General features: G+C 44.2%; 1 long non-coding RNA gene across 1 annotated transcript; it reads right to left on the reverse strand.

The window, feature by feature from the left end:
- Positions 1-1,659: 1,659 nt before the first annotated feature.
- Positions 1,660-24,182, reverse strand: LOC141413758 (uncharacterized). Its single transcript, XR_012438634.1, has 3 exons — positions 23,121-24,182; positions 15,521-15,728; positions 1,660-3,059 (listed from the first exon to the last, which is right to left on the reverse strand). It is a non-coding gene; the product is annotated as an uncharacterized lncRNA (long non-coding RNA).
- Positions 24,183-25,823: the final 1,641 nt, after the last annotated feature.

The following is a 25,823-nucleotide window of genomic DNA, read 5'->3' on the forward strand; positions in this document are numbered from 1 at the left end:
GGCACTCTACTCCCTGAGCTACTCCGCCAGCTCTTTTTGCTTTTTGAGACAGGGTCTCCATATGTAGCCCAGGACAGACTGAATTAATGATCCTCCTGCTTCAGCCTGCTGGGTGCTGGAATTACAGGTGTGTACCACCATACCTAGCTAATAAACTGAATTTCTAAATCAGAAATTCCAGGACTGCCAGGTGACAGTGGCTCACACCTATAATCCTAGCTACTCAGGTGACAGAGATCAGGAGGATCCTGGTTTGAAGCCAGCCCTATCTTGAAAACACCCAACACAAAAAAGGACTGGTGGAGTGGCTCAAGTGGTAGAGAATCTGCCTAGCCAGCATGAGGTCCTGAGTTCAAACCCTAGTACTGCAGAAAAATAAAAGAATGAATGAATGAATGAATTCCAGGCCAGCTTGGGCTACATGGTAAAACCCTGTTTCAGGAAAAAAAAAACCAAAAACAGAGTTATAGCTGCTCTGCTCAGCTCAGGAATGAGAGTGTCAATCCAAATAAAAATAGGAACACACACACACACACACACACACACACACACACACACACACATGCGTCCTGTGGTATTATGGAAAAATTACTGACCCGAGGGTAAATTAGGAGCTTCACCCCAGTTTCTATCAACTTTTTGTTTTCTCACCTATAAAAAAGAATTAAATTAGACCAACTCTAACATCTCTTTCAAAAAAACCAAATACATTTCACATGCCTGTCATTCCAGCCCGGAAACTGAAGCAGGAAGATTGAGAGTTTGGGGCTAGCTTGAGCTATAGTGAGATCCTGTCTCAAGAAAAAAATCCTCATTTAAAATTTGATTCCCCTAACAAATAACTCTTCTTTAAATATGGCTTACAAGTAAAAGGGAAAATATATTCTTCTTTTGAGACAAAGTCTGTATGTAGCTCAGGTTGACCTTGAACTCTCATCTTCCTGCCTCAACCTCCCAAGTATTGGGGATTACAGACCTGTACCACCACATCTGGTTTAAAATTTCTTTTATCCAAGTTTGCACTTTAACAAATAGTGCAAATAATACTTATTTACCATTTACTTTGGGATTGTACAGGGGAGTAGACTGCTAAATGATTATTTAGATTTATAGAGGGGAAAAAACTTGATACGAGGCTCCAGGTAGCATGCAGTCAAGAGCGATTCCTCTTTCTGAGCAAACAGTGGTCACTGGAAACCCCAGAGCCTTTTGAAACAAAAGCATCTTGCAGTGATGGCTTACAACAAAGAGGAAAACTGTCACGCCTGTCATCCCAGCTGCTCGGGAGGTGGACATTGGGGGAATTGAGGTTCCAGGCCACCCCTAGCAAAAAGTTATGGCGATTCCATCTCAGTAAATAAAAATGCTAAGCGTGTTGGCATGAACCTGTCATCCCAGCTACACAGGAGGCATGAGAGAGATCAAGGGAGGGGGAGAGATAATTCTTTGTAAAATATAGCTCTTGAAAGTGTCCTTAATAATTTCTTCAGTCACACACACACCACACCTTATCTTGATTTTTGAGAGATCCTTCCGAAATTTTCTAATTCTTACTCTGCTTCCTTGTAAACTGAGGTGGGACAGAGGAAAATGGTCATCACGAAGTGTGTATTCAATGAAGGCTTATTGACGTCTAGAGAATCGACCTTTCACCTTTATTTGAAAATAAGGGAACATATAAATATAATGTTCTTATTATTCTTTTTAGACAGTCATGCAACACAAACCACAGGGTACACAATTTTAAATTAATAAAAATTACAAAGTAAACACTGACTTCTTACAAACCAAGTAAACCAGTTGTAACCATTTGTCAAAGGAAGGCTATGCACTTGTGTCTGAGGAAACCTCAGTGTGGTTTCCTGTGGCTTCTCCCCGAGTTTGCAGACAAGTTCTCCAGAACAGACTGGCACAGAGACACACGTAATTAAAAGATAACTAGATAATGTTGAGCAAACCTATTTATCTTTGGAGGCAGCAATTCCTCTGAAGCCACTTGGACCCAACAGAGAATGTCTCCTTTTACCTAGCTCACTCCCTACTATCACAGAGAACCAAGGTCCAAATCTTGAAATTATTTTCCTTGAGCCAAGGATGAAGATTTTGATTTCAGCAAGAGATTACAGTGCTGATTCTAGGAGCAAAACAGTGCCCACGACGTTCTAAGTACAAAGAACATTTATTTAAAGTTCTCTGTGAGCAAATGCTATTAAGAGTACTTGAACTACATTTAAAGCTTGGGTCCCATATGTTATTATCCAGCTCTGCTCACTGAAATAGAAGATAGTTTTTATATATACACAAGGAATTGTGGCAGACACTGTTGTGAGCTCCCTCGTTCCCATGTCCCATCCCCATCCCCATCCCCTACAGAGGCTAGAAGAGCTAAGTGGGTGCTCTTCCAGACTTCATTGCAGTAGGGATGGCATTGTGACCTTGTTCTACCCATGACACATAAACAGAAGTCAACTGGGATGGATTTGTAGAAAGATTTGCTGTTCTTGTCAAAGGGGTTTGTAACTGCACAGGCTATCCCAGGCCATTTATCACTGTATAAAACGCCCATTGTATAGTGCTGGTGACCCTTGTAGGTAAGGAGTTTGGATGGGCCACTGGGGATGTGTGGCTTATCTCTGCTCCACAGTGTCGTGGACCTCAGCTGGGAAGACTCAAATCCTTAAGAATCATCTGGAACAGATCTGTGTAATAGAACTTCCTCCAAACATGGAAAATGGGTGACATTTTTCTGTGCAGTCCAATATGCTGGCCACAGTATGTGGGCTACCCAGCACTTGAAATGCGGTCAGTGTGTCTGAAGAACTGGATTTTTAATGTGACTCCGATTTAATTAACTTTAACTTCAAATAACCACATGTGGTCCACCATTGCTGAGTGGAACAGGGCGGGGCTGGAGACTTTCATGCTCACCTGTAGCACCTGGGCTGGGAAGACTCAGGCCAGGCTCAGCTGACACTGTTGGCAGTTTTATCACTGCTCTCTGCATTCCCCTAGGGCCAGGGCTCCTCACAGCATGGCAGGTGGCTCCCAAGAGGCAGTTTCTGGAGAGTGAATATTCAGAAAGAGCCATGTGGAAGCTGTGTGACCCAGCCTCAGAAGTCACAACACACCACTTCTGTCATACTCTATTGGTTGAACTAATCATAAGCCAGATTGAAGGGGAGAGAACATAACCTTTACCTCTCAAGAGAAAATGTCAAAGAATTTGGGTCATTTAAAAAAAAAATTGCCACTGGGGCACTTTCACCTTATTTCTGCCTGGAACATGGATCTGAGGGAAGGAGCTCCAGCAGCCTTCTTATAAGCATGAAAAAAATGCAAGTTAATCTGACCAAGGCTAGTAACTGCCTATGTCTGATTCATGTTTTAAACCACATTAAGTGTTCTATGACTTGCAACTGAAACTATGCCCAGAAAAAGACACCAATTTAGCATCTTTTAAGGAACCCTGAACTAGATTCTCAAAAGATCAAAGTAAAAAATTTTTTTTCTAGTGTAAAATATAAGGTCTTTCTCATCATAAAACTGGAAATGCTCATTATAGAAAATTTGGAGCACACAGACAAGAATAAAGAAGAAAATAGTAGTCATCTTTAATCTGGCCACACAGTGATAACCATGGTGAGCACCTGATCTGTTTCTTTCCATATGAGTTTCGATGACATACACAGTTTTGTATCCTATAGTTCACTTGACATTACACTATTCTTATTTTCCCCTAACAGTAAGCATTTGTCATCATTTAATGACTGAATACTATAGTCTATTCTATGGATTTGCAATAACTTATTCAACCACTGCTAGATGGGTAAGTTGTTGAAACTCTTTCGTATTAAAAACAAGCATATTTAACAAATGTTGACTACATCTCTGATTATTTCCTTGGCATAGATTATGTAGGGAACTTTCCTTCTTCTCTCCCTTCCTTCCTTCCTTCCTTTCTTTCTCCCTTTCTTTCTCTCTCCCTTTCTTTCTTCCTTGCTCCCTCCCTTTCTTCCTTCCTTTCCTTTTTTTCTCTCTCTCTCCCTCTCTCCTCTTTCTCTGTCTCTCCCTCTCTTCACCGCTCCCTCTCCCTCTCCTTTTCCTTCCCCCTCTTTCTTTCTTCCTACAGTGCTGAGGATGGAACTCAGAGCAGGGAGCCCACTAGGCAATCAGTCTCCCACTGAGCTACATCCCCAGCTTGAGAAGGGATGATTTTTAGAGGCTGTTAACACACAATGTTGATCAATTTTCCAGAAAGATTGTACTATTTCATTTCCAGTATAAGCTTGTTTCAGTATCAATACATTCTTAGCCACTATTGCCTACTAAATAATTTTTTTTTCAATTCTTGGAATATGTAATAGGTGTTTTAGTTTACATTTCTCTGATTATATGTAGGGTAAATGTGTTTTCACATACATGTAGCTTTTTTTTTTTTGCAGTACTGGAGTTTGAACTTGGGGCTTCATGCTTGTGAGGCAGGTGCTGTATCACTTGAGCCACTCTGCCAGCCCTGTATCAACTCTTTATGTTACTGTTGGTATGAGTTTTTTCAGTCCATTCACCTTCTTCACGTTTCTATTAGGGTTCTTCGTGTTTTTCTCTTCGATTTGTATGTGCATCTTACATATTGAAAACTAAATATGTGACTGAACATGATCTTGAATTTGCTCAAACATTTTGAACATGATATTTGGGTACATGGAGCCTCGGTTTCTTTCTTTTTTCTTTTTTAAAATTTGGCATGGAGTATTAAACTCAGTCTTGCGGGTGCTAGGCAAGTGCTCTACCACCAAAGCCACACCTCCCAGTCCTCAGTCCTTTTGTTTTTAGTTTGTTTTTCAGATGGGGACTCCTTTGCCCAGGCCAGCCTCACCTCTATCCTCCTGTCTCCACCTGCCAAGTAGCTAGCTGGGATTATACACATGCACACCCAAACCCAACCCAATGAATGTGGGTTTTTTGTTTTATTTTTTTAAAGTCCAAACAAAATAGTTGTAATGATTTTTACTCAGGCCTTTTTCTCTTTGACCTTTTTTTTTAAATCACATTTCAAGCTGTTTACCAGTAATGACTTGAAATACTCTTTTGACTTTTAAAAACTTGCATACTTTTGTATCTACATGTGATGTCCCGACATGCACACATTCTCACTGTCTCAGCCACAGTGGAGCATAGCAGAGAAATTATGAACTTGAAATTAGAAGATTTATGTCAGAGCTTTGCTCTGCCAGATATTAGCTGGGTAGGGCTGCTCTGAGACTCAGCCCTTGAGTAATAAATAGAAGCAATAATTACCCTTGAAGTTGTGTGTGAATCAAATGAGGTAAGGCCTGTGAAAATGCTTTGTGAATTGTCAAGCCCTACATAGATGGTAATATTTTATTCCTGTCTTCCTCCTTCCCTCCTTCATTTTTCTCCCTTTCCCCTCCTCTTCCTCTTCCTCCTCTTTCTTCTTTGCTTCTTATATCTGGCAAAAACTCAAGTTCCATTTGATTCAACTCAAGTAAGAAAATATGTGCTATTGCTTATAACTACAAAGAAGTGTTATTATCACTCTCTTCTGTCATATACAGTGTCCCCAGCTTGGTTATTTCTATCTTCACATTGCCTCTCAATCTCAGGCATTGGTGTTTTAGATTATTAGTTCTCAGTTTGTCTAATTTTCCATGTATTTGTGTCTTGACTGCCATACTGAATTTCAAGCCTTTTTAGAACAGGGACCACGTCTTACAGTTTTTTTGTATCTTTGCACGTGAGTTTTAGTGTGCTTTGCAATCAATCAATATTGACTGGTTGATGGCTTTGAGATGTCATTGCTTAATCCAACAAAAGAAGACAGACTGTTTGACAAGGGAAAGTGGTCTAGAGTGGCTGGTGCATAGCATTCGGAGGTGAGGTTCTAGAGAGGACACTGGGCAGTGGGCAGAAGCCAGCTTGCTGAGAACCTTGGATTAGGTAATTCAGAATTTTTCCTTTAATGGATCAGAAGATGTTGAGTGATTTTTCAGCAGGGAAACGACATTGTCAGAATTCTGCTTGGAACATATTTTATTTAGCTCTGAACCCCCAGAGCCTAGAACAGCACTTGGCACCATCCAGGAACTGCTCTGTCACTGATTGTTCAATTGCTAGACTTAGTTTTATCACTCAGCAGAATATTCTTCAATTATTTGGTTATTCTGAGGATGAAGAATACTTGTTGGATTTTAGGGAGGAAACAGATCTTGCCTGGAGACCAATATTTCTACCCTCCTGGGTACAGAAGAAAAAGAGACAATTCTATGACAGAGTATACGTAAAAGTTTTTGGTTTCTGCAAAGCCTAAAACTTCCCATATTCCAGGAGGATTGGTTTTGGCTAACTACTTTTCCCGTCGTTGGTGGGTATAGGTCATTAGCTTAGGCGATGCCTGTTCCCCTTTCCTACAGCAGTCCTGGGTTTTGTTTGAGGGTCAGTCTCTCTGCCACTCTCCACCCAAGTGCTTCCCCTGGGACTCCACGCCAAGGCAAAGTCAACTAGACCCCGGCATTGTCTTGACTACTGTGATGGGCTCAGGGATGGTCACTGACCTCATTAGGCTAATCAGAGCCAGTAACTCTCATTCTGGAACTTCTCTTACAAGTATTGGGGCTCTTTCTCATGAAATACAAACCTGGAGGTATCATTGTTGGCTTCCGGGGCCATCTTGGTACAGAGGGAGAGAGAGCCTGTCAGGGAATGCAGCAAACCCAGGCAAAACATGAAGCCAGATCAAACTCTGGCCTCACCCCTCTGGCCACTGCATTGCCCCTCCTGGGACTTCTAACTCCAGAAAATCTTAACCTAACTTCCTAAACAGGCAGAGCCTGAGGCAAAGGGCTTAGTGTCACCACTTTTACAGGGAGTGAAATCCCAGGGAGCAGGAGCAAGGGACAGAAAGGCAAACAGTGGAGGGAGAAGCAATTAAAGGTTGCATCATTGAGCCAGCTGCTGCTCAGTAGTCAGCTGATCCCGTGGGATAGTTCCCAGAGAAGCCCTATAAAGTGTATCCCAGGACAGCTGCTGTGAAAGAAAGGAGAAGAATTGGTCCTTCTGGTTCCACCTCCTACGGGTCAAGGACTCATGTCAGGACATTAACTTCCCCACATTTCTAGGTCTCGCATAGTGGAAGCCAGCAAGGCCTTGCATCTTGGCACCTGGTGGTGGGGGGGTCCCCAGGCAGATGGCAAAAGACACAGTGAGTTGTGCACAGAGGCTGTACATCCTTCTCACAGTGGCAGCAGCGGAAAGAGAAGGTGAGGCTGGGAGAACCGGAAGTGCCTAAGAACAATGGAGACCCACGGGCCAATAATCAGGTCCTTTCTGTCTAAAGCCAGTTGGGGTAAAGTTTCCAGAGGCAATATCAATCTCCAACCCCCCGCTCTGCATCCCCCGGATGGATGTCACCTTGGCATGAATGTATGTGCTCCTGCCTTTTTTGTTGTGGTTATTTTTGTTTGGGTTTTGGTGTTTGAGACAGGGAGGGTCTTGCTATGTATGTAGCCCAGACTGGCCTCAAACTTGTGATCCTTCTGCTTGAGCCTCTCAAGTACTGGGGTTATAGCTGCATACTACCATGCTTGGTCTTTTTTAAACATTCCTATATTGCAGAGATGTATGTCCTGTCACTCCAAGAGACATGGATGGCTACAAGAGCAGACCAGTATGCTCCCTGTGTCTCTGCTGTTCACAGAATGCTTAATAAGTATTTGGGTGAAGCTGGGTGTGGTGGTGTACACCTATAATCCCAGTACTTGGGAGACTGAGACAGGAGATTTGTGAGTTCAAGGCCAACCTGGGCTAATATGGAGACAATGTCTTAAAAAACTGCCCTCCCCTCTAAGAAAGTATTTTGGTGAACTGAGTTTTCAGTCTCATGAAATCCAGCATTCTGCTTTTCACTTGTTTCTATCCCAATGTGACTTTCCCAATATGTACTGTTTTGTTAACCTGTTAAGTGTTATCATTTGGGTGGCACTTAAGCAGTCACCAGTGATATCACATGGTCAGTGGCTTTTGGAGTCTACAACCAAATCGTTGTTTCTGAGAGAACACCAAGAGATTCACTATCATTGACTCAGAAATTCCAGGAGTGAAATGCGGGGCACTTGGGCTGGAGATGTGGCCCAGGCCTTGCAAGTGTGAAGTCCTGAGCTCACATCCCATAACACAAAAAAAGAAAGAAAAAAGGAGAGAATGAGCCAGGTGTGATGGAGCACACCTGTGATCCCAGTTGAGACAAAAGGATCAAGTATTTGAGACCAGCCTGGGCTACATAGTGAGACCCTGTCTCAAAAACTTAACATAGAACAAGGAAAAAAAACCCCAAAACTGAAACTAAGTTAAGCATTAATTCAGGGTCCTAAAAGTGAGAAGGGAAATAGATTTAACTAAATAAAATATAAGAAAAGAAAAAGAAATAAGAGGTCTATATCAACATGAGAAGAGAAAATAAAGAAGGTCTGATGGAGTGGCTCAAGTATTAGAGCACCTGCCTAGCAAACACAGGCCCTGAGTTCAATACCCAGGACCACCACCAAAAAAAAAAAAAAAAAAAAGATAAAGTAGAACTCGATGAAATAAAAACAAAATTCCAAATGGAGACATGGTTTATGTGGTAGAAATAGCACCGTGGTAGAAATAGCACCAAGGCTAAAAAGACCACCAAGAATGGAAACAAACGGAGAAATGTTCTTCCACAGAAGTGATAAAAAGGCCAAGGAGATTTTATGGTTAGCTCTGCCAGAAAAATGCCTATTATTTGAAACTTCAGAGCTTACAGAAGCATAAAGATCTTACAAATGCTTTTTTTTTTTTTTCCTACGCAGTACTGGGGTTTGAACTCAGGTCCTCACACTTGCTAGGCAGGCACAATACCACTTGGGCCACTCCTGCAGCCCATACTGGGTTTTGAACTCAGATGCAGTACCACTTAAGTCATACCCCTCGCCCATACGCTCATCTTTTTGAAGATGGCATAACACTGAAACCAAGTAGACAAGGATAGCGCAACAAATAAAAGGAACCGTGGGCCTAATGTGTTTAGGATTTTAAAATCCTAAGAGGAGTACCAGCAACTGAACCAGTGTATTAGAGTGGTGCAAGCATGGCTCAGCGTCAGGATTTCTGCTAATGTAATTCATTACGTTAATAAAGCAAAGAGAAGGAACGTGATTGCCCTGATTGCAAAAAGAAAAAGAAAGAGGAAGTATTTTATAAAATCCAATACCTTTTCATGATTAAAAATAAATAAACAGACTGAGGTAGAGCTCAGTGGTAGAACATATGCCTAGCATGTGTGAGGCCCTGGGTTCAGTCCTCCAGGGCTTGCACACACCCACACCCACACCCACGCCCACATAAATTTAAGTGAGGTAGAGAAAAAGACATCCTTAACTTGATAAACTATCTGTCAGAAACCTATAGCAAATGTTATAGTTCATGGGGAAGTAGCAGATGCATTTCTACACATAGCTGATACCATTGTTGGAATACCTAGCCACTATAATAAGAAAAGAAAAAGAAATAAGAGGTATACATCAAGCTGGGCACCAATGGCTCACTCTTGTAATCCTGGCTACTTGGGAAGCTAAAATGGAGAGGATCAACGTTCAAGGCCAGCCTGGACAAATAGTTCACAAGACCTATTTCCAAAATAACCACACCAAAATGGACTGAAAGTGTGGTTCAAGCTGTAGATCACCTGCTTTGCAAGTATGAAGCCCTGAGTTCAAATCCTAGTCCCACAAAAAAAGAGGTATACATCAGCATGTGAAGAGATAAGATGACATTTTTTACAGATGATAGGATTATTTACCTAGAGCTTCCAAGACCAATAGCTTATAAAAGAATAAGGTGGTAAGTTAGAAATTGAACTTATACAAAGTCAGTAGCTTTCCTTTGCAACTGCAATAATAAATTAGGAAGCAGAAAAAAAGTTACCATGTATATTAATAATAAAACTATAAGGAACTTAGAAACACTTCATTGAAAAATATACAAAACTTATTATGAAGACATTATAAAATGTTTCTGGAGAACATTCAAACACTGAACATATGAAGAAACAGCTTATATTCCTGGATGAAAAGCTCCAGTATTAAAAAGATATACTCTTCTCTCAAATTAATTCCTAACAATGTGCCAGCAGGATATTTTACAGATATGTTGATTCTAAAATTCATCTGGAGAGGTAAATGTTCAAGAATAACCAAGAAAAAAAATAACAAGAACATTTTGAAATGGGAGAATAAAGGGAGGATCATCTTGTCAAACATCAAAATACACAGCAAAGATAGCAAAGATCTAATACCAACAGCACGGCATTGCTGTAGGATAGCCAAATGGGGGAGGAACAGAATAGAGGTTCCTAAGATATAGCCTGTATAAGTAGGTACTTATTTTACAACAAGCATGGCAGTTACAATTCATGGGGGACGATGGTGTTGAGGAAACACACAAAAATGCCAGGTGGTTTAAATATCAGCACATCCTTAAAGTATACAAATCAAGATGAAATAAATGTATTAATGTTTTAAAAATGACTCTTGAGTTAGAGTAGCCCTTTTGAAGGAAGACCTCAGTCCTAAACACCAAAGAAGAGATGAACAGATATTTTACAGCTAAACAGACTTCTCTGTTAATAACAGATTAACAGATAAGCATTTAAATCTTTGCTACAACTAAGGAAACCATACACGATATCAAAAGATAAATGGTCAACTGGGAGATGATGTGCAACTTAAGTGAAGAGCAAAAGCTTCATATCTGTAGTATGTGAAGAACTGGCACAAATCAGCAACTGAGCGATATATAACCCCACTGGAAACCAATAACAGGAACATGAAATCAAGTAAGCTTGAGGCCAGGAGTTCAAAACCATCCTGGGCTACCATAGCGAGATCCCATCTCCACAAAATAAATAAACAAGCCCGGAGCATCTAGCCATTTCTACATGAGTTTTAAGTATATAAATAAATAAAAAGAAATCAACCCATTGGTGAAAAAGTAGTAACTTGTTAATAACATGTTACTCATGTTCATTGGAAGCCTTGGAAGCACAAGCCAAAGCAATGAGGGGGACTTTGCTTAATGAAAACTTCGAGTTTCACTTAGTGAAAACTTCGAGTGCTGGTAAGAGTGTAAGAAGGGCTCTTCAACAGGAATTCAAATTAGTTTTGTGTGAGGGTGGAAGTGGCAATGGTCACATGTTGTAGTGAACATAAAAATGCCCACTTGTGTGCAGAAAGAAACATCTTTCAAGACACTTAATTCAGAACCATTTAGAATGCAAAGGAATCGGGAGCAGCTTAAATATCCATCAATAAAGGGTGACTGAGTGATTTTGATACATCTCACACTTTGTAGCTGCTGCTGAGACAACATAGGCCATACTGAGGGGAAGACAGTGTGCTCTGGCATTGCTCTCCCGGCTCTTCATCTATCAACCCTCACAAAAGCCCTATGGGGAAGATCCACAAGGAGTGCCATTTTATAGAGGGTTGGGACCCAGTCACTCATCTAAGACACATCACACAGCTGCTAAATGGCAGACCTGGGACTTGAACTCCAACCATTTGACCATGGAGTCTCTAAATCCTTTACCATGCCCCTAAATCCTGCTTCCTTGTGGCTATAACATGCTGGGAAGACAAGAAAGCTGCAGAAAACCAGGGAATGAGTTCATCTTTTTGCAAGGTGGAAGACATATTTCATGATATGGGAACCACTGCTAACATCTGGAGAGGGGTGGTGGGGGAGGGGTGGGGAAGGGCACTTCCCTTTTGACACCATTCTTTTTTTTTTTTTGGCCAAACTGCGGTTTGAACTCAGGGCTTCACACTTGCTAGGCACGCTCTACCACTTGAGTTACACCTTTCAGCCTTTTCTTTTTTATTGACACAGGGTCTCACTATGTTGGGCAGGCTGGTCTTGAACTCTTGAGCTTAAGCAGTCCTCCTGTCCCAGCCTCCCAAGTGCTGGAATTACAGGTATGTACCATCATATCTGGCTTTGACTCCATTCTTTATATATTTTTTACTTGAATTTCTCACAATGAGCATTTACTTTTGCAATTAAAAGTAGCAATATATATAAATATTTATTTTATATAATTTGCATGTATATATAATCTTTATGTTTGGGGTTTGCATAGCGTTTGTTCCCAAAAACTTCCTTTATTCCAAACTATTATCTCTTACAAAAATGTAAACAGAATGTTCATACCCCACTTACCTGATCCATACCCAAACTATTACTTTCTTTCTTTTTTTTCTTTTATTTTCTTTTTATTCATTTATTCACATGTGCATACATTGTTTGGGTCATTTCTGCCCCCCTACTCCCCACCCCCAACCTCTCCCCAAAACTATTCATTTATTACCCTGGAGAAGATCTGATTCTGATGCAGTTTGTAAGAATTCTATTATCAGTTTGGCTAGAATGTTTGGCTTCATTCAACATTTACAACATGTGGCAGAGAGTTTGTCCCTCTGGGAGGTTATGTTCCTTGTGTGTGACTGTCCCTTCCACATGCCTTGTCCACTGACCTGCTCTTTGTAAGATGTTCAGCTGGGTCAGGTGCATAGGAGACCGAGTCGGCCCCAGGCTAGTGGGACAGACAGACACACTTCTCACACCAGCTAGCACTCCTTTTGCTCTCTGTGTCTATTCTTTCCTGCTACTGGGCCCATCAGTCTGGCCTCCTGCCTGTTAATCTAGCGTGCATACCACTGTCCAGGCTGGGCACCCCTCTTCCCTGACCACTTGAAGTCCCCACCCTCACCCTGTCTTCCCTGGTCTTCATTCCTGCCCCACTGTTAACCCATTGTGAATCTTGCCAAGGATGAGTCTTTTAATATGTAAATCAGACTCGTTTCCCTCCTCCTCCCACTCTCAGATCATCCTCATCTGAAGATGTGGCCCACATCTCACTGTAGTCTACAGACCCTGCGAGGAGCTGGTCCCTGGCCCCATCCAGAGAAGCCCAGTGCTGGCCCAACCTCCCACCCACCTCTGGGCCTTTGCTCAGTCTGGTCCCTCTGCCTGCCATTCTCACCACCCCTCGTCTCATAACCCCACTCTTTTTCTCTTCAGGGGAAGAGAAACCCTCACTGGCTGTCTCTACTGTGGAACTGAAAGTTCATCAGGGTGGAGCTGGGGTTGCGTGGTTCACTGCAATATCCTTGAAAAGGAACACAGATCCTGGTTCTGCAGGTGCTCAGAGCGAGTAGTAGGTGAGTGGCCCAGCTCTCTACCAGACCCATGGTGCTGGGGACAGCACGAGGCTGTCTGCCGGGGCATGGGGAAGCAAAAGGAGACCTTTTGAGGAGGGGGTAGCTTCACCTGCAGGGAGGGGAAACAGCTGTTTCAGACTCCCAGCAGTCATATGTCAGCTGGGCAGAGCCAGGAGAGGCAGAGATAAGGCTGCAATTGTGGGGTGGGCCCAGCCTGGGAAGGGCTCTGCATACCAAAAAAGGATTGAACTTTATTCTGTAGTCACTGGGGGAACAGGGCAGGTTCTTTCTCGTTCTCTGCCTGTGTCTGCTTCTTCTTCCTGACTTCCTTCTGGAGAAAGGAAACCAAGTTTCCCAGTGCCACCCAGAATGCTTTGGATTGGGAAAGGGATGTCAAGGACTAATTGTATGGATGGGACTCAGTGGAACCCTTCTCCTGGCCCTGACCTTGCCCCCAGGTGTAGAAAGCAGAAGTACAGTCTTAAAAGAAGGACACTCTCCAGAGCCACCATGCTTGCTAGAGACTTGCCTGGGAGCTCTAGAAGCAGCCAGGCCCCCAATTTCAAGGGTAGATTGGAGAGGGAGGAGTGGAAGGGGCGGTGAGAATGAGAAGTCCTCCGAGCTGCTGACAGTGTCTGTGCTGTGCCACCTCCCAGTGCTGTTTCTGCACTGTTTCCTTTGCCCTAGAAAGGAGGGTTGAAAGTCGTGACTCCAGGCCTCCAAGTGTGGGACACTGTTTTTACTTTGTCCAAAGCCAGGCAAAGTCTGCCTCTGATTAGAGCTCAAGGTGGCATCAGGACTCAGCCTCATCTTGAAGTTACCAGTGCTTCAGGGGAAGGCACTAATTCCTGGCTTGAGGTGGCTTGATTGGAGACAAGTACCCGCTGGGTCAGGCCAGTGGTTTCCAGGGTCCCAGACCCCTGTTCTCCTGGCTTCTCTGCTGAAGCTTCAAACCTTCCACAGTTTCAAACTGCGGGGCCTATTGGCTTTGAAGCTTCCCATCCTACTCTTTGGGTTGGAATTGGGGCTTCTGAACTCAATCACATCTACTGAGTGCTGACTCTGGGCAAAGCCCTGTGCTAGGCTTGAGACTCATAAAAGTGAATCATAGCCAGATATGCTGGTGCATGCCTGTAATCCTAGCTACAAGGGAGGAGGAAATGGAAGGATCCCTGTTTGGGTCCAGCCTGGGCAAAAGTTAGCAAGACCCACTCTCAACCAATAAAAAGCCAGGCATGGTATCTCTTGCCTGTGATCCCAGCTAGGCAAGGAGGCTGTAGGTAGGAGGATCAGGGCAAAAAAACCAGGAAAGATTGACAGTTTGAGACCAGCCTGGGTATACAGCAAGACCTTCTCTCAAAAAAACGAAAACAGTGTGTGGGCATGGGGATGCATGTCTGACCACGGTTTGAGACTGGCTTCTAGGGAAAAGGCGTGATATCCTATCTGAAAAATAAAGGAAAAGAAGGTTGAGAGCGTGGCCCTGGTCAAAACCCATGAGACTCTGCCTGAAGAGCAAGAGGGTTTGTGGTATGACTCAAGTGATATAATGCCTGTCTAGCAAGTACAAGGCCCTGGGTTCAAACTCCAGTACTGAAAAAAACAAACCAAAACAATCATTTATGATCCCTGTTCTCAAGTAACAGATGATCTAGTAAGGAAAATGGATGCAACAGAAACATTCAGCCCTCTGGAAGAGGTCTTTACTGTCCACGTAACCACTGTGTCTAACGCATGACCATCATGTGTGTGACCCAACATTTTATCCTCTTTGTAATCCTTATTTCATTGTTTCTTCCAGTAATATTTCGGGGCTGGGATTATTTTGTTTTGTTTGGCTACAAAGAAGGCTAGATATGCCCCAGAGTCTCCTTGAAGTTTCTTCTGCATTATCACCTAGCTCAGCCTTATCTGAATTCCACCACCATCCACTCCTCACCTGGGAAAGGCAGTCTTGGCTTTATTCTTTTGGTGCATTCCTGGGGACTGGGGGTGCGGGGAGAATGACATAAATCCTGCCTCCTTATCAACTCTAGTTGACATGTGTTTACAGCCCAGGGGGCCCAGGATGGGTGAAAAAAAAAGAGCAGGAGGGACAGCCAGATTTCTAGGTGGCCTGACCATATACCCTCCAGACTTTGAGGTTGTTTCAGTCAGTCACTGCTATGTAACAAGCCACAGCAAAACACAGTTACTTAAAATAGTGATTTGTTATTTCCCACAATGCTGTGTGTAGGCTACTTGCACGGTTCTGTTGGTCTCACCTGGGATCCTAAGCCAGCGGTCAGTGTCCAGCATGGCCTCATTGACACCACTGGTGGTTGCTGCTAGTTGGCAGCTCTTCTGGTGTCCTTTCATCCTCTAGGAGCCAACTGAGCTTCTAGGCAGGGTGGTTTGCAGGTTATGAGGCAGAAGATGGAAGACTCTTTTAGACCTAAGCTCCAGAATTTGCCCATGGTGATTTCTGTCATTCTATTGGTAAAAAAAAAAAAAAAAAGCCATGAGGCCTGTCCAGATTGAAGGAAGTGAGAAGAGCCTGAACACAAGGAGGCTTGGCTCATAGAGGTCACCACTGTCACCATCTACCAGGGAGATTAAAAGCTGTAAGGGTCAAATGATGACTTCAGGAAAACAGAGTGGAGCTGGAAGCTTCTACTCTTGCCAGAATCTCTTTCCAGATCTTTCCCAGGGTTCTGTTAACTGCCAGCAAGAACAGGACGGACAAATTCAGTCTCGTGACTCCACAGTCCATCAAATGATATGGCTGCTGTTTTGGGGGGTGAGCGGGGTACTGGGGCTTGAACTCAGGGTCTCATGCTCACTAAGCAGGTGCTCTACCACCTGAGTCACACCCCAACCTTTTTATCTTTTAGTTTTCAGATAGAGTATACTGCCTTTTCCCCAGGGCCAGTCTCAGACAACTTCCCAAATAGCTGGGATTACAGGCACGAACCACCATGCCTACCCACTCTTTTAGTTTTATTGAGACGAGATCTTGCTGTGTACCCAGACTGGCCTCAAACGCTCAGTCTTCCTGCCTCTGCCTCCTGAGTGCTGGAATTACTGTTTGGCACTACCCTGCCCAGCTCTAGGGCATATTCTTCACCGGGCCCAATGCTAGTAGACTGGTTGGTGGCAGTGGGGGGGAGGTCCTAGTTTATAGCATTCGCCAATTTCTGTGGTGTAAGTAAATAGTACACCTGAATCCTTCGCAAATGACTGATGTGATTACTGCTGATTGAGGCGCTCACAGTCAGCTCCATACCTTTTCCTAACCCCTGGGGGTGGGCGCGGGGGGGGGGCAGTGGACAGGGAAGTAAACACACTTAAAAGTAAATAAATAAGTAAACGCTTTTTGGTACCCTTCCCCAACATAAGATGTGTCGAGAAGACAGAGCCTTGCCTTTGGAGACCGGGAATTCCATAGCTATTGTCTTGGGAACTGGGGGGGTGGGGGGTGAGTTTCCACATACCTAGTGGTGTGTTTGGGGTTTCTCAGCCAGTGTCTGGAAGGGCGCTCACCTAACCAGCAGTGACATTTCTAGAGTTGATGCCGGCTGGAGATGAAGGACCTTTTGTGGTATATTTCTGTACCAACTCTGCTTTTCTTCCCATAGTGAATGTGTACTTGATTTATAATTAAACAATTAAAACTAAAACACATACAGATTCATTGAGCTTGAGAGATTATCTGACTCAGGAAAATATAATCTCAGATAAATTATGCAATTTGCCCCAATCGGGGGTACAACCAAGACCAGGACTCAGGTCTCTGGACTTTGGGTTCAGAATTCTTTCCCCAGCTTCTAGCTGTCCCATTTCCATTCAGCTTCCAAGGAGGAAGAAAGTGCTGGCTCTACTACTAAAAGTTCACAGAAGTTGGGACATCCTTACTGTGGGAGACGCGCAGAGCAGAAGGCAGAGTACGGTGAGGAGATGCTTGGTGAGCCATCATAGGGACACACAGGGAGCCTCTTGAGACACCCCCTTGGTGTCCATAACCTAACTGCTATGTGACTTTTAACAGTGAACCACAGCAGGGTTTGGAAGTCTCTGATCCAGGTGGTTGATCTGAGAAGTCTCTCCAACAATCTGTCTCTGGACTTTCCTGGGAAATCCCATCACCGGTACTAAATCAATTCATTGAACACTATTTTTTTTGAACCAGGTGTGGTGGCTCACACCTGTAATCCTAGCTACTTAGGTGGCAGAGATCAGGAGAACTGTGGCTCAAGTCCAGCCCGGGCAAAGTTAGTGAGACCTCATCTCAACCAATAAAAAAACATGGGCACAGTGACACACACCTGTCATTCCAGCTCATGGAAAGCATAAAGAGGAGGATCTTGGTCCACGGTGCCCATGCATAAACATGGGAGTCTAGTCAAAAAATAACCAAAGCAAAAAGGGCGGGGGCTTGGCACAAGTGGTAGAGTGCCTACCTAGCAAGCTCAAGGCTCAGAGTTCAAACACCAGTACTGCCAAAAAAAAAATCTTTTTTTGAGAGTTTAGTGGGGTTTTTTTATTTGTTTTCCTCTTTCTTGTTCCCTTTTTGCTTAAACAACCTTGGGATTCAGTAAAGTAAATACAAGTCCAATCCAATGCAGTGGAAAACAAGCACTAATAAATTAAGGACACTGACACACAGAGGGTAGGGTAACCTTATCCACGGGAGGTGGGGACAGGAAGGTCTTGACTTTTTTAGGATGAATATGAGAAGAGGGTCAGGGAGAAGAGCAGCCAGCATCAATGTGGCTCAGAAGGATGAACTTCTCAAAACAAAACAGAGTGGTTAAGATGGTGACCCTCCTTCAGCTGACCAGGTTCAAAGCCGAATGGGACTGACTGGAACCCCAGTGTACAAACTTCTTTCCCAAGCTGAGTGGCCCAAAGTGGCCAAACCACCCCCCAAGCACTTGCAGGAGAGACCAGTTCAGCCCACCCTCATATGGTTTTTGCTTTTTGTTTTTATTCTTTTTTTTTTATTTTTGGTCATACTGGGGTTTAAACTCAGGGCCTCATACTTGCTAGGCAGGCGCTCTACCACTTGAGCCACTCTGCCAGCTTGATTTTTATTTGTTTGTTTTGTGGTACTGGGAGTGGAACCCAGGGTCTCACACTTGGCACTCTACCACATTGTAAGCATCGCTCCCAGTCCCTTTGCTTTGAGTTTGTTTTTCAGATAGGGTTTCACACTTTTGCCCAGGCTGGCCTCTGATCCTGATCCTCCTACCTTCACCTCCTGAGTAGCTAGGATTACAAGGATGTATCACCACCCATAGCTCAGCTCTCGTACTGTTCTTGAAGGCTGTGCATTTTCTACTTTACTTCTAGGTTCTTGGGTGTATCCGTCCTCTGCCTTGTGAGGCTGACATCCCCTTGAGGACAGTGCCCTGTCTCATTTGTCTTTGCCTCTCTCACACTGCCTATCACAGTGGCTCACGTTTGGCAACTGATTAGCAAGTATGTTGAACACAGGAAACACAGACAAAGCAGCCACCGTATTGCGAGGACCTCAACAGTTGGTGTTTTCAAGAGTGGTGTGCTTGGAGAGCTGGGGTGGGTAGGACATAAAAATTATAAACTGATGGGAGATATTTCTGCTTTAGAGAGATCACAAATAAACCCAACAGACAATCTCCAGTGCAGACCTGAGTTAGTCATCCATTTAGTTCCTATTGTCTTCTACAGATGGGGTCCAGCTGAGGACCCAAGCTTCCCCTTCTCTGCCTGTCCACCAGAGACCCCTGCAATCCAACTACAGAACAGGAGAGTGTGGGAAAAAGTGCTGGTCCACACTGCAGTGACCACCAGGGCTAAGCTGAGCTCTAACATACCGTGCAGGTTCTGGGCAATTGAGGCCAAGGCTAGGGTTCAGGAAGGGGATCTGGCAAGGTAGTCCCTCAAAGACAGGCAAGGAGTAGGAGGGGCCCAAAGGCAGGATGCAGCCAAAGCCCTTAAGAGTGCCAAAGATCAAAGTGGAGACAGCAAGTTCAGATACCAGGCCCAAGTGGCAAGAAGAGAGCTGTGAGTGGGGGAGGACCAGGTGGCCCTGGAATGGAGTGGCAGCAGGTTGGGCAGGAAGTGAGAAGGCATGAGTGAGCTGAAATACCCACAAGCAGGACTTCAGAGGGCTCGCCTTGGGAAGGTGAGGTGGGGCTAGGTGAGCATAAACACTCAGGGCCAGGACAGACGCTTGCATCTGGCTTTGGCGTCTTCACTATGTTCCTTGCACCCCAGCCCCAAGGGCGGCCCAAGTCCCTGGGCACAAAGGCATTCTGAACTCTGTCTATAGATCAGCCCTGCTCCAGGACCACCTTCCTATTAGCTGCAAACTGAGAAAAAGGATGCAAATGAGATTTTTGTAACATTGATCTCCATTTCCAACTTAAATGACTACCTCTTCTTAGTCTGTGTGATGAGATGGCTTTTCTTTTATGAATTCACAGTGATGGTCAGTGACAGGAGTTTTGGTTGTTTGGCTAAATTAGAAAGTTGGTAATATTGGCTCCCAGATTTATAGGGAACATACTAAATAAGTCTCAAATCCCAATCTGGTTCTACTGTAAGGAAATAAAAATTTGGTTTCTGAACCCCAGATCCTGACGTCCAAATAACATCGTCTTCATCATCATCACCAGCAATGGGCATGAGCTAGCATGAACTTGAGCCACACCTGTTCTAGACCTATATAAACCATAATCATCTCCTCCCTGTTCTGACCTCTTGCCACTTATATCTGCCTGATGTCTTGATTTGACCCTCCCTGCACTGAGCTGACCCAAGCTGTCCACATATGACAGGACCATATCACAAGATTAGTTGCTGTCATGAACAGAGCATGCTTCCTCACCAAGGTAGTAGGAGTCTTCATTTCAAATTTTCTTTGTCATTGCTGCTAAATGTACCTTTCCCACCTGCTGGTGGTGGTTGGACTCATTGACTCCATTTTGTTGTTTTTGAGGTAGGGTCTTGCTATGTAGCCCAGGCTGGTCTCAAACTTGAGATCCTTCTGTCTCTGACTCCCAAGTGCTATGATTACAGGCTTGGGCCATCATGTCCAGCTTAACTACATTAACTTTTTGCAAAAAAAAAAAAAAAAAAAAAAAAAATATATATATATATATATATGTATATATTATCTGGGCTCTGGCTGCTTACCTGGAGACTGACTTTTTCTGGACCCTCACAGGCACCCCATTTTCAGGAGCTCACACCTCCTAATACTCAGGTACTTATTTCATTCTTTCCTGGTCCCATCTGAGCAGCAATCAAGCTGCCTGGGACTAAGAAAGGGTTCTCAGGGTCCTGCGTGTAGTCATTTGAGACTTTAAGAATGGTGAAATTTGAGGGACTTTATGGTGTGCCTGTGCCTCGGTGTCTAAAAAGCTCACTGTTAAAGTCACCCACAGCTGTGTGTCCTAGACACTGTCTTCTGAGCCCAGCTGACTCTATTAAATCATGAGGAATTAAAAAAAAGAAAAATCAGTAACAGAGATCCTCTTTTTATTGGTAATTTGCTTATCATGGCTTTGCTTGCATTTATTTAGTGGTACTCGGATTTGAACTCATGGCCTCACGCTTGCTAAGCAGGCACTCTTCCACTTGCGTTATTCTGCCAGCCCTGTTTGCATTTATTTAGATGTTTAAAACTATTGCATTATAATATCATCTGTCCTGATGATTGAGTTTGGGGCCTTCCTTTAAATTTTGAGCCTGAGGCAAATGCCTCACTCTCCCTGCGGTCCTGGCCTGATTCTGTCTACAAAGACATAATGAGACTTTCCCGTTTCCAAGCCCCTGCTCTAACCCGCAGGCCTGCTCATTCTTTGAGCTAGTTGATTCCAGCCCCATTAGCCAGTGTGATCTCTTCCCTGACCCTGTCTACCTGGAATTAGTCTTGCCTTAGAACTCCCGGCTAGTGGCATAAATTCCCACTGCCAAATCCAAACCAGACCCCGTTGCTGATTGCTTGGTTGGGCCTCCTCTCAACACTGCCACACCTCTGGATCTCCCAAGAAGGCGAGCTTTCTGCTGTCTGGTTCTGGGACCAACACTAAGATTCCTACTTTGTGTGTCTGGCTGTCCCGGGCCCTCGTTCTACCCCATGCAGGCTTCCTTTCCTGATGGCTTCCTGCTTGGCTCCTGCACCATCCTGTGAATCTTTCTGGTTTCTGGGTATCATATCCCCCTAAGCAAGACATGCTTTGAGTTGAGCACTTTAATGACCATGGAGCACATAACATATACCACTGTTCTATGCTCTCCTTGTGTTAATCTCACCATAACCTTGTGTGGTAGGTACTGTCGTCATCTCTGGTTTACAAGAGAGCAAACCAAAGCCCAGAGAGGCAAAGTTACTTGCCTAAGGTGACACAGCTAGGAAGTGGCAGAAACAGGCTTTGAACCCAGGTTCTGGAGCCCAGCTCCTAGCTGCCACATTACCTAGCTTCTTAAAGTCTGAGAAGCCCTATGCTGGAAAATTTGGAATCAGATGAGTTTCAAATTCAAATATCAGTTCTTCAGCTTTTGAGCTCCATGGTCACAAGGAGTCATTTTAGTTCTTGAGTCTCAGCTTCCTCACCTTGCATTGTTTGTAAGAACAGACATTAGAATCTAGGTCTAGGGACCTGGCTCAAATGGTAGAGCACCTGCTTAGCAAGTATGAGACCCTGAGTTCAAACCCAGTACCATCAAAAAAAAAAAGGATTAGGCATGGTGGTACATGCATATAATCCTACCCCTGAAGAGTCCAAGGAAGGAGGATAAAGAGTTTGAGGCCAGCCTGGCTACATAGCAAGACCTTGTCTCAAAAAAAACAAACCAAAACAAATATTAGGCACTCAGCACACAGTAAACACTATCATCATTTCCTCCCTTTTCTGCATTAAAACCCTAGCAGGTTTTACAAACCCATCATGAGTGGGACAACTCAGGAAATGTCAGTCACACTGAGAGGAATGAACACAGGTCTGTGTCAATCATTTTGCTATAGACAGAAGAGGCAAGGTGCAGTGGCCTGAAGCAAAGACTACAGGATGTAGCACAGTGGTAAACACTTGCCTAGCATGGTCCAGGCTGGGCTCAATCCTCAGCACTGCCCTAGCAAACAAACAAACAGAAAAAAAAATCCAGTGAAGCATGGACTCCAGAGGCCAGCTGCCCAGGTTCAAGTCCAGACTTCATAATAGCATGTGACTTTGCAAAAGTCTCAGCTCCCCCAGGCCTTCGTTATCTCATCTTGGGGGGAGGAGTGATAATAAGAGCAGTACCTACCTCATCAAGGTTTGTGCTGAATATAGAGTTAATATACATATGCCATGGCCTTCAAAACACCCAAAGCTCTCAAAGGGTGACATCTTACTAGTCTCTCGGGGAAGGGAGCTGGTATGTCACCACCATTTTGCAGTCAAGGAAACTGAGACAACAGTTGGTTGAAGGAATTGCTCAATATCACACAGCTTTTGCAGAGAGGAGCCAGAAATGAAATTCAGAGTCTCTGATTAAAGACTGGCCAGCACCGACTACCAGTGGCTCACGCCTGTAATCTTAGCTCCTCAGGAGGTAGAGATCAGGGGGCTTGAGGTTCAAAGCCAGCACAAGCAAATAGTTTGTGAGACTGTATCTCAAAAAAACCCATCACAAACCCTAGTACCACAAATAATAATAATAATAATAATAATAATAATAATGATAATAATAAGACTGGCCAGCAACTCCATTTCTTTCCTTTCTGAGACAGGGTCTTGTTATTTTTTGTTGTTGTTTTCACGGTCTTGTTACATACCCTAGGCTCCAACTCTGGTCTCCAACTCTCCTTCCTCCTGCTTTAGCCTCCCAAGTGCTGGGATTATAAGTAGGACTCACCATGCCTGGCTTCTGTTTCTTCCAGTAGTTTCTATGTCTTTCTGGCATGACTGCAGTGGCCTCAGGTCTCCAGGCCACCAGTTTTCAACCTCATCAATGTGTTCCTGCAAAGGCAGCCTCTTCCCGACAGGCATTGCTGCTGTTTGGAGCAGACCTGGGCACAGCTGTCCACCTACACTTCTGCTATGGAGCCCTGCCAGAATTGCGACTGTCACATGGGGAGGACATTCACCTTCCTCCAGTGCCTTATAATGCAACCCTAAACACGAGAGCTGAAGGGAGACTGTGGCCTGCCCTGGGATGATTGATGAGCTGGCTGGTGTTATCTGTCCCATTGTGCAGCCCAAGGCTTTATCGGGAGAGCAGCTCAGCCACATGGCATCTAAGTGGAGACGAAGGCTGATGGGGGTTAGTACAATACTCTGGTGATTCGCTCCCAGGAGAGAGCCTGTGACAGCCCACTAAGCTGTCTTGGAACTTGTTTCAGGTCCACATCCACAAGACACATGTGTGCAATTTGTTTATCTGGTCTTCAACAATAGGCTATGATTCTCTGTCCCCACAACTCAGTCACAAAATCTCTCACACTTGTCCCTCTCTGATTATAGAACATGCTAGCTACCTATAGAATTGACTCATCTTAAAATCTGCATTCTAGCTCTCTGAAGACTGTGGTTGTGTTTTTAGCTCTGTGTTTGTTTTTTCTATTTTCCCCCCAAGTCATTAACAAAATGTTTGACCCCCAATACATATTCAGTTCAAATTTTTTTCTTTTTTGCTGACTAGAATGTAAGAATAAGAAATAATTAGTTGTTCCATGTTATTCTTGTTTTAAAGGTGAGCGTTTTTATCAGACATACATTTCAAGCCCGGTACTAGTGACTCTTGCCTGTAATCCTCGCTACATGGAAGGCTGAGCTCGGGATCATCAAGGTTTGAGGCCAAGCCAGGTCAATAGCTTGAGAGACCCCATCTCTGATATAACCAGAGCAAAATGGACTGGAGGTATGGCTCAAGTGGTAGAACGCTTGCTGTCCAAGCGTGAAGCCAAGTCCCCAGTTCAAACCCCAGTCCCACCAAAAACACACACACAAAAAAAAAAAGAAAGAAAGAAAGATTTTTAAACTTGGTTCTGATGCTTAGTTTGTACATACCTATGACTATGATGTTTTGCATTATATGAATATCTCATGTGACTAATTTAATCTCATTTCAACCTTAGAACAGCCATGTGAAATAGGTATCATTTCCATGTTACAGCAAGACTCAGGAACATAGCTGGGCACGGTGGCCCACATCTGTAAGCACAGCTACTCAGGAGGTATAGATCAGAAAGGTGATGATGTGAAGTCAGCCTGGGCATAGAGCTAGCTTGACCCCATCTCAACCAACAAACCAGGTATGTTGGTACAGCACCTATAATCCCAGCTACAAGGGAGGTAGGAATAGCACAGTCTGAATCTGGCCCTTTACAAAAATTTGGGCAAACTATAGCAAAAAGGGCTGGAGGTGTGGTTCAAGTGGTAGAACACCTGCTTAGCAAGCTTGAGGCCCTGAGCACAACCCCACTGTCACCAATAAAAAAGAAAACAAAAAAACTCTCAGGAACATATCAGGATCTTATACATAGTAATTAACAGGCCAAGAATATGAACTGAGATCAAATTTCATGATCATTTCCTAAAGACAAGGGTTCCCTTGTCTTTAAAGTTGTTTCTGTGTAAACAACTCCTTCTGGTTCCTTCACTCTGCCGGTTATTCATAATTTATTCTTCACTTTTCCTTTTCCTTTTTCTTTTTTTTTTGGCAGTACTGGGGTTTGAACTAAGGGCCTCATGCTTGCTAGGCAGGCGCTCTACTATGTGAGAATCCTGGGCTCATATCCTTCTTCAAGGTCACTAGGGCACTTGGGAGCAAATCTTTTCTCTTTCTTTATCTCACAAACACCACAGACTTTCTCCACCCATCCTTCCTCAACTGAACCATCTCTGCTCATCCTGAGGAACTGGTGGATTGTCACCCAGTAACAAGACAAGGCACTGCCAATGCAGGTGACGGGCAGGGACCTGTCGTGATGATCACAGCAGAGGCCTCTCAGGTGGGTTGTCCTTATGGGTGGAAATAGCCATGTTCACCTCTGTGGGTTCTTTCACTCTTCATCCAAAGAACACTCACAGAGGCCCGAGGATCACACTTAGAAGCAGTTGCTGACAGCCACTGAGGGCCGAAGCTGCCAGAGACCTTACCTTACCTTTCTGTGAGTACCAACTTATTTAATCCCCAACACCCTCTGCAGGAACTGTTGTCATGACAGCTTCATAGATGAGCAAACTGAGAGACAGAGAGAGTAAGTAACTTGCCCAAGGCCACAGAGCCTGCAGTATACTCCCCTCTCACCATGCACAAGGCTCCCAGCCAGCTGTGGCTATGTGGAGGTAAGAATGAAGTGTGGGTGTTGATGACATGGAGGAAAGGATGGTGTATTGCCATGGTGCCAGAGACACATGCAAGATGACAAGCAGCTGACCGTGCTCCCCTAGAGTTCACGGGGTGGAACCTTAATTCCTCACTGCAGTGGTGTTGGGAAGCGGAGCCCACGGTGGGGATTTGGGTCATGGATCCCCCATGGATAGGTTAATGCTTCTCATGGGAGTGGGCTAGCTATCGAGAGAGTGCCTCCCACCTTTTTTTGGGGGGGAGGGG

This window comes from Castor canadensis, chromosome 11 (assembly GCF_047511655.1).
Source record: "Castor canadensis chromosome 11, mCasCan1.hap1v2, whole genome shotgun sequence".
Lineage (NCBI taxonomy): Eukaryota > Metazoa > Chordata > Mammalia > Rodentia > Castoridae > Castor > Castor canadensis.